General features: G+C 43.8%; 1 non-coding gene across 1 annotated transcript; it reads right to left on the bottom strand.

Annotated features, from left to right (window-relative positions):
* Window positions 1-7,900: 7,900 nt before the first annotated feature.
* Window positions 7,901-8,007, bottom strand: LOC136490354 (small nucleolar RNA R71). Its single transcript, XR_010767643.1, has one exon. It is a non-coding gene; the product is annotated as a small nucleolar RNA R71 (small nucleolar RNA).
* Between the last annotated feature and the right edge of the window lie 1,207 nt (window positions 8,008-9,214).

Genomic DNA, 9,214 nt, shown 5'->3' with positions numbered 1-9,214 from the left:
CTCTAGCTTCTTCTTTTCGGCTTAACTCAGAGTGTGGTCAGCATCTGGTCCTATCTCTGGATGCAAAAACATCCTATGATCGACAAGCCCCCGAGCACTTCATGGTTGAGTTCTGGAAGCCTCGTCTTGTTCCTTCAAGTCTTGTTGAGAAGGGACAAGCGTCGTCCGAGTGCTTTCTTGAGTGAAATTGTGTAGCGCTTCTTAGGATCTTCTGAGTGTAGCCCTCGAGCCTCTTGCTATTTGGAACAAGGAGCTGGAGGGTCTTGTCTTGAAATTGCTCTGATTTATGCTCAGGCTTAGTTTCAGTCATTTTGCTTTTTGATTCAGGGTGTTAGCTTATTAGCTACCCTCATCGGCAGGCTCAAGCATCTTTTCAGCTCGTTTGCTCTCGGCCGGTATGCTCAGGCGTCTTTTTTATCCATTTTGCTTTTTTGTTCAGGTGTTAACTTATTAGCTACCCTCATCGGCGGGCTCAAGCATGTTTTCAGCTCTTTTGCTCTAAGCCGGTATGCTCAGGCGTCTTTTCAGCCATTTTGCTTTTTTGTTCGGGTGTTAGCTTATTAGCTACCCTCATCGGCGGGCTCAAGCATCTTTTCAGCTCTTTTGCTCTCGGCCGGTATGCTTAGGCGTCTTTTCAGCCATTTTGCTTTTTTGTTCGGGTGTTAGCTTATTAGCTACCCTCATCGGCGGGCTCAAGCATCTTTTCAGCTCTTTTGCTCTTGGCCGGTATGCTCAGGCGTCTTTTCAGCCATTTTGCTTTTTTGTTCGGGTGTTAGCTTATTAGCTACCCTCATCGGCGGGCTCAAGCATGTTTTCAACTCTTTTGCTCTCGGCCGGTATGCTCAGGCGTCTTTTCAGTCATTTTGCTTTTTGGTTTGGGTGTTAGCTTATTAGCTACCCTCATCGGCAAGCACAAGCATGTTTTTAGCTCTTTTGCTCTCAGCCGGTATGCTCAGGTGTCTTTTCAGCCATTTTGCTTTTTTGTTCGGGTGTTAGCTTATTAGCTACCCTCATCGACGGGCTCAAGCATGTTTTCAGCTCTTTTGCTCTCGGCCGGTATGCTCATTGGAAACAACTCGGGGAAAGCCATAATAAGACATATGTTGTCGAGAAAGAACCATCTTTATTGATCATGAACATTGATAAGTCATAATAGTACATATGTTGTTGATGAGTACCATCTTTATTGATTATGAACATTGATCTCTTGTGGCTTGTGTATATATTTTCCATTGAGTTGTTTTCATGCGTAGAATCTTCTTAGCTAGCTGATGTGCCATGTATTGTTGACTTCTTTTCCGTCTTCAGTTACCAACTTGTATGTGCTTGGTCCGGTGACTTTTTGACGATAAAAGGACCTTCCCATGGACTGAGTAGTTTATGGCGTCCGTCAGTTTTTTGTATTCTTCTTAGTACTAGGTCTCTGACTTGTAATGATCGAGACTGGGTATTCTTGTTGTAGTAGCGCCTTAATCCTTGGAGGTATCTTGCTGATTGAAGGGTAGCGTTTACTCTGACTTCTTCTATATAGTCGAGCTCTAATCTTCGGGTGTGTTCTGCTTCTCCTTCGTCATATTGTTCTATCCTTAGCGACATCCAGATCAAGTCGGCAGGTAGTATGGCTTCTGATCCGTAAACCAGGAAGAAAGGTGAGTATCCGGTGGCTCTGCTTATTTGAGTCCGTAGCCCCCATACGACCTTGGGTAATTCTTCAATCCATTTTGATCCATAGTCCACTAGTTCTTCATACAATCTTGGTTTTAATTCGGCTAGTGTGAGTCCATTAGCCCTTTCTACCTGTCCATTGGCTTTTGGATGTGCGACTGATGCGTAATCTATTCTAAAGCCGCAGTCCTATGCCCAACTTTGGAATTCTACGGCTGTGAAGGGAGAACCCAAATCTGTGATGATTCGATTGAGCATGCCAAAGCGGTGCATAATGTCTTGGATGAACTCGACTGCTTTGGCTGTGCTGTATTTTGTGAGTGGTTTGTATTCAATCCACTTGGTGAACTTGTCAATTGCTACGAAGATATACTCGAAACCACCTTTTGCTTTCTTCAGAGGTCCTACTTGATCCAGCCCCCAGCAGGAGAAAGGCCAAGCGGGTGGGATGCAGATGAGATTGTGAGCTGGCACATGAGCTTATCTTGCGAATATTTGACAACCTTTGCATCTTCTAACGAGTTCTTCTACGTCTTTCAAAGCAGTTGGCCAGTAGAAACCGATGCGGAATGCTTTGCCAACTATTATTCTTGAAGCGGCGTGATTTCCACAGCAACCTGAGTGTATTTCGTCTAGGATCTCTTTGCCCTCTTCAAATGAGACGCATTTTAGGAGTACTCCTGATGATGCAACTCTTCTATAGAGTTTGTTTCCCACTAGGACGTAGTTCTTGCTTCTACGAACAACTCAAATAGCTTCCTCTTTTTCTGCTGGCAACTTATTCTCTTTGATATAATCAATAAAAGCCTGGGTCCATGAAGTGGTGATTACCAAAATCTGGGTGCCTTTAGCTGAGATTTTAGGGGTTATCTCACCGAGTTGTTTGATAGAGGGAGCTGATAACTCCTCTATGAATACACCAGGTGGGACCTTCGCCCTGTCTAATCCAAGTTTGGCGAGGACATCTGCCGCAATATTAGAATCACGCAGGACATGTAGAATTTCTAATCCTTGAAAATGTTTTTTGAGCTTTCGTATTTCAGCACAGTAGGTGCCCATGTTTTCTTTGGTGCAATCCCAGTCTTTGTTGACTTGATTGATGACTACTGCTGAATTGCCGTATACGAGTAAACGCTTAATTTCGAGGGTAATTGCCACTCGTAGCCCGTGGATGAGGGCTTCGTATTCTGCTTCATTGTTTGTAGCTTGCCATAGTATCTGAAGGACATACTTGAGTTGTTTTCCATCTGATGAAATGAGGAGAACGCCTGCACCGGCTCCGCCTAGCTTGAGTGATCCATCAAAGTACATCTTCCAATGATCAAGGATGGTATTTGACATAGGTTGTTGAATTTCTGTCCACTCGGCAACAAAATTGGCCAGGGCTTGAGATTTAATTGCCTTCTGTGGGGTGAAATCGATATTGAGAGCACCAAGTTCAACTGCCCACTTAGATATGCGCCCTGTTGCGTCTCTGTTGTGTAGGATGTCTCCGAGTGGGAAATCTATCACCACAGTAATCTTGTGGCTTTCAAAATAGTGACGAAGCTTGTGTGAAGTGATTAGGAGGGTGTAGAGTAGTTTTTGCACATGCGGGTACCAGATTTTTGATTCTGACAGTACTTTGCTGATGTAGTATACGGGGCATTGTACTTTATATACACGCCCTTCTTTGTCTCTTTCTACGACAATCGTTGTGCTGATCACAGTAGAAGTTGCCACAATGTACATCACCATGTCTTCATATTTCTTCAGAGGTGTGAGAACGGGTGAGGAGGTGAGGTATGCCTTGAGCTTCTTGAAAGGTTCGTTGGCTTCTTCTGTCCACTCAAATTTGTCTGTCTTCTTTAGCAGTTTAAAGAAGGGTAACCCTTTTTCGTCGAGTCTTGATATGAAACTGATTTAGGCCCACCATGCAGCCTGTTAGCTTCTGCACATCTTTGACACTTCGAGGAGGGCCCATCTCTGTTATGGCTCGAATTTGCTTGGCACTTGCTTCGATTCCGTGATGACTGACCAAGAATCCGAGTAGTTATCCTGAAGGAACTCCGAATACACACTTGTTTGGGTTCAATTTCCACCTCCATCTTTTCAAGTTTTCGAAGGTTTGCTTTAAGTCTTCAATTAGTGTGTCCGGGTTCTTTGTCTTTACTACTATGTCAACCATGTATGCTTCTACATTTTCGCTGATCTGATCACCGAGGCATGTCTGGATAGCTCTTTGGTAAGTGGCACCAGCATTCTTGAGTCCAAATGACATGGTTTTGTAGCAGTAGGCACCGAATGGAGTGATGAAAGATGTCTTGCTCTAGTCTTGTTCCTTTAATGCAATCTGGTGATATCCTGAATAGCAATCAAGGAAGGATAATAGGGTAGATCCTGCTGTTGAATCAACTATCTGATCAATGCGTGGTAGCCCGAACAGATCTTTCAGGGCAGTGTTTGTTGAGATCTGTGTAGTCGACACACATGCGCCACTCGTCCGTATTCTTTTTCTATACCAGAATTGGGTTTGCTAGCCAATCTGGATGGAGGATTTCTCTGATGAATCCGGCTGCCATTAGTTTTATGATTTCTTTTTTAATTGCTGTCTTCTTGTCGGGTGAGAATCATTGTAGTCGTTGCTTCATAGGCTTGGAGCCTTCATTGATATCAATTATGTGCTCAGCCAACTCTCTTGGGACCCCTGGCATGTCGGCCGGCTTCCTAAGCGAAGATATCTTTGTTGTCCCGAAGAAAGTTGGTGAGCGCGAGTTCCTATTTTGCCGAGAGGTGGGCGCTGATGGTTGCTGTTTTGGAGGGATCACCAGGTGCCCAGGTCGATTTGCTTGACATTGGCTTCTTTTGGTGGTGCTAGGATGCTAGGTTTTTTAGCCGGTATCTCTAGCTCTTCTAGGCTCATTTCTACTGCAACAGTGGCTATTTCTTTTCTTCCATCGGCTGGCCTAGTGCTTTTGCTGCAATTTGGATTGCCTGAATATCGCAGTCAAAAGCGCACTTCAAATCACTCTGAAGAGAAAGGACACTGTTAGGCCCAGGCATCTTAAGCAACAGGTACAGATAATGCGGTATCGCTATGAATTTTGCTAGTGTTGGGCGCCCGAGAATTGCGAGATATGATGAATCGAAGTCCGTAACTTCAAACTTGATGAATTCTGTACGGTAGTTCGAGGGAGTCCCAAAAGTAACCAGTAGAGTGATTTGTCCAAGTGGCATTGCTGCCTTGCCGGGTACTATGCCATAAAAAGGTGTGCTTGTTGGTGTAATCATCCGGTGAGTTGTAATCCCATCTTCCTTAGAGTTTCTGAAAAAATGATGTTGAGTCTGGCTCCCCCGTCGATTAGTACTTTCATGACAGTCATACCGGCAATAGTTGGATCTAGAACCAGTGGGTAATGGCCTGTGTTTCCTACGCTAGTCCATTGGTCTTCTCTTGAAAATTGGATTGGATACTATGACCAATTGAGATATCTTGGTGTAGCCGGTTCTGCTGTCATGATGGTTCGTAACGCTAGCTTTTCTTGATGTTTGCTTCTAGGAGTCTGAAACCCCGGCAAAGATTACTGCTACTGTCTCCCTAGATTTTTGGAATCCTTTGTCTTTGTGGTTGTCTTCTTCTTTTTTCTGATTGCCTTCTTTGGTATTCTCCTTACTATCTTTCCTTGTGTATCAATCTTTGAAGGTGTAGCAATCTCCAATGGTGTGATTTCCTTTGGGGTGCAAGATGCAACGCATGTTTTCAATGTCGTCATACCTTTTGGGCTTGGAAAACTTCCTTGATTTGTCAGTCACTGCTACGGTGTTGTCTGGTCCACGTTTTCTTTCCTGATGTCTGTTGTTTCGAAGATTTTGCCTGTCCGGGTTGTCTCGGTTGTTTTTTATCCGGGAATCTTTCTCGTGTCTTTTCTTCTGCAGTAATCATCTTTTCCACTGTTTGTCTAAATTCTTTATTGTTTCTTGGGTTTTCTTTGTAGAAGTCTTGAAATTGCCACCTAGCCATGATTCCGTGAGAGAAAGCTTCGATTACTTCTTGTTGGGTGATGTCATATACTTGAGCTCGTAGTTCGCCAAATCGTCGATAGTAATTTCTGAGACTTTCACCTCCTTTCTACTTGAGTCCTTTTAACTCTGCGTGAGTGATTGGGTGTGTAATGATACCCGTGAAATTTTCATAGAAAGCTCTTTGCAAGTCCTCCCTATTTCTGATTGATCCTAGATTCAATTTGTCAAACCACTGAAGGGGCATGGTTTCTAGGGCCATGGGAAAGAACAAGGTCTTGATGTCATCGTCTCCTCCGGCCAATTCAATCGATTGTGAGTAAATCCTGAGCCACTGCCTTGGTTCGGTCTTGCCATCATACTTGGAGTGGTTGAACGGCTTGAACTTATGAGGCAGTCGTATTGAAGTAAGTCTGTTTGCAAAATAGAGGAATCTACCGTGCGTTGTGGCTTCTGTGTATTTTGATTCAACGCTCCCCTTCTTGCCAACTGTTGTTTTGGTGAGAGTAGTTTTGTGTGGCTGTCCGAGTAGGTGCTTTGCTTCTGGCCTTTCTTGGTTGTTCGACTCGGTCGTTTTGACTATGATTTCTTCTACTTTCTCTGTTGTGACTTCCACTTGGTCCAAGTCTCTCGAAAGCGGACTTCCTTTGATTTTGATCTTCCTGCTCATGAGATGTTGACCTAGTCAGGTAGTCTTGAGTGGGCCCTTCCAGTCGTGCGTCCTTAGGACTGTTGATCGGAGGAAGTCCCGGAGCTGTTCTTGTTTTTCATTGGGATGTGAAGTTGCCCTGAGTTCTTCTAGTGCTTCTCGGATCTTATCATAGGGTGTATTCGCTGTTCATCCTTCTTCGACCTCTCACTCTAATTTTCTTCTATTGTACTCGGCTAGGTTTGACTCATATTTGATCCAAGCTTCCTTGCGCTGCTTAGCGCGGCGTTGACGTCCTTGTTTTAATTTGTTCTTTCTCTCTCTGGCTTGCCTCTGACTCTCAGTCTCACCATTGTGCCCCTGGGTAAATGGTGATATGTTGGATTCGGATTTATCTGAAGACTTGACATCGGGCGCTTCAAGGGGGACCAATGGTGATCGAGGATGGCGAATCATGAATACTTCTCAAGCATGAGTTGTTCTGTCATCAGCATTGGTTTCCATACTATCAGAGTTGTTGATAACTTCAGTAGTGGCTTCAGGGTCACAGATCGAGTCTCCTTCTTAGTAGGGTAGAGTTGTTGTCGTTGTTGGGTCAACTAGCCAGGTACTGCTATCCTCAGGAATAGAACCTAGCCAGTGGATGATGTAGTCTTGAGATGTTACGGTTAGTACGAGACCTTTCTGAGCTCCTGTTAGTGGTATTCCAAGCACTGGATTAAGAGATCTTTCGAGCTATGCCCGATAAGATGTTGCCATGTTGTCGAGACCAGATGGAAAAGGACCCGTCTTCTTTAGAGTACTCTGAGTGTACTCCGAGTTGTATTCTTGATAGGTTGATGTCATGTTCTGGAGCCTTATTGGAAAAGAACTTGGTTTTCCGAAAGAACTCAGATAAGACTCTGTCTCAGAAGCGGAGCCTGAGTTTGAATCGGATGCATGAAGCCGCAAAATCTGAGTTGGATCAGACATCGCAAGCTGTGTGAATCTTCTAGCAAGTTGATCTGTCGTTGTCGCTGAAATGGAAAGGTCTTGATGATGGCCTGAATCTTCGAGGAGATAGCCTTGGAGCTTGCCATCGTCGCCTGCCTCGCAGATCCATGAACCGAAGATGAAGGTTGATCCCAGTCGAGAAGATCATGTTGATGAGGTCCGTCGAGCTCTCGGATGCAAATTCACCGAAAGCCCCTACCTGGCGCGCCAGCTGTCGATGTTTCACCACCGATAGCCTACCATGGGGGTACCTGGGGCAGTCTGTTCGGGCTTCAGCGTATGCAGAACTCGATGGTTAACGCAAGAGAGAGTCGATTTATCCTGGTTCGGACCCTCGATCTTTGATTGAGTAATAGCCCTACGTCCAGTCGGCGTTAACCTTTGTGTTGGATTGATTGTAAAGTATTGTGTTGCGTTATCTCTGTCCAGGAACTCCGCCCTCCTTTATATAGTCAGGAGGTCAGAGTCCTAGTCAGTTTACAATGAGAGTTCCTAGTAGGATTACAGAATAATACTTCTACTAAGATTACAGGGGAAAAATCCTAGTTAGACTAGATCTTTTCCCTTCCTTGCGGGGTATCCCGTGGGTCCCGCACCGACTAGGGATGAATCTCTAACTTCCAACAGAACGCCATGGAATCCATTCTCGAGGCATGGGAAAGGCTGCAGGACTACATCCAAGCATGCCCGCACCACGGGATTGAAAATTGGCTAGTGCTTTAATATTTTTATGATGGATTAACAATCATGTCTAGGGGCCACCTCGACGCTGCTGTTGGAGGCGCTTTCTTTTTCCTCACTATTGATGGAGCCACAGCTCTAATCAATAAAATGATGTCGAATCAAAGCTAGGGGGAAGAAAGAAAATCATAAAAAGGCATGCATACTCTGAAGGAGGTGGATATGCTTGCTGCAAAAATAGATCTTCTCATGAAAAGACTAGAGAAACAGGCCCAAGACAAAGAAGCAAAGATGGGCACCGTCCAGGACTTAGACTCGCACATGACGTGTGAGGTCTGTGGTAACGCTGGCCATTCAGGGAATGACTGCCCCGAAAACCCATGAAGAAGCTGCCTTCATCAACAACTGGTTTCGCCAACCACAAAGTAATAACGGGTGGAATAACCAATCCCTGCCCGCAAGGTACTTCAAACTTCAATTCTAATTACAATTCGAATCAACCTTCCTTCAAAGACTTGGTTTTACGCCAAGTTAAAATTAACTGAAAACATTACTAAAAAGTTGATGTACAATGATAAAATGCTAGAGAACATCAATTCTAAAATACAAAGTTTATCTTCCTCCGTGAAAAATCAATTAAGCTTTAACAAAATGATAGAGACTCAAATTTCACAAATAGTTGCCGCTATTCCTGTCGATCATTCAGGGAAAACCCCAGGGCAACCCGAGGATTCCCTCGAAAATGTTCATGCAGCTATAGATCAGTGAAGGAGGAAAGGTCTTGCCCGACGGACTAAAAACTCGAGCCCTTGCCTGAAGGTAAATCGGTAGTTATCTTTAAAAAAATATATTCAAAATAAATATGTCTATATTAAAATTTGAATTTTTGCGTCAAAATAAAACTTTCAGAAAAATAAAATAAAACTTATATATAAAGATTTTCCTTTGAATTACTTCTATTGTTGAAGCATAATTATCTTACCATGTTTACACAAAGTATGTTTTGGTTTGGGGTATGATTTTTCGCGCAATCATATTTTCATAGACTCTTAAATTATGCATGGGGCTTAGGTTAATCAGTCTACCTTGATCAAACGGAACATAGTGTCCTAGTTTGATCATTGTACCAAAATTACTAAGTGTAAACATTAGTTGATATACTAAACAAATAACTTATCTCGGAATCATCACCTGGCATCAATCTAGCTTGGGGGAGGACCCCGTAGA

Source organism: Miscanthus floridulus, chromosome 10, assembly GCF_019320115.1.
Source record: "Miscanthus floridulus cultivar M001 chromosome 10, ASM1932011v1, whole genome shotgun sequence".
Lineage (NCBI taxonomy): Eukaryota > Viridiplantae > Streptophyta > Magnoliopsida > Poales > Poaceae > Miscanthus > Miscanthus floridulus.
Note: the sequence above shows the minus strand (reverse complement) of the source record. Positions and strands in the feature narration are given on the sequence as shown.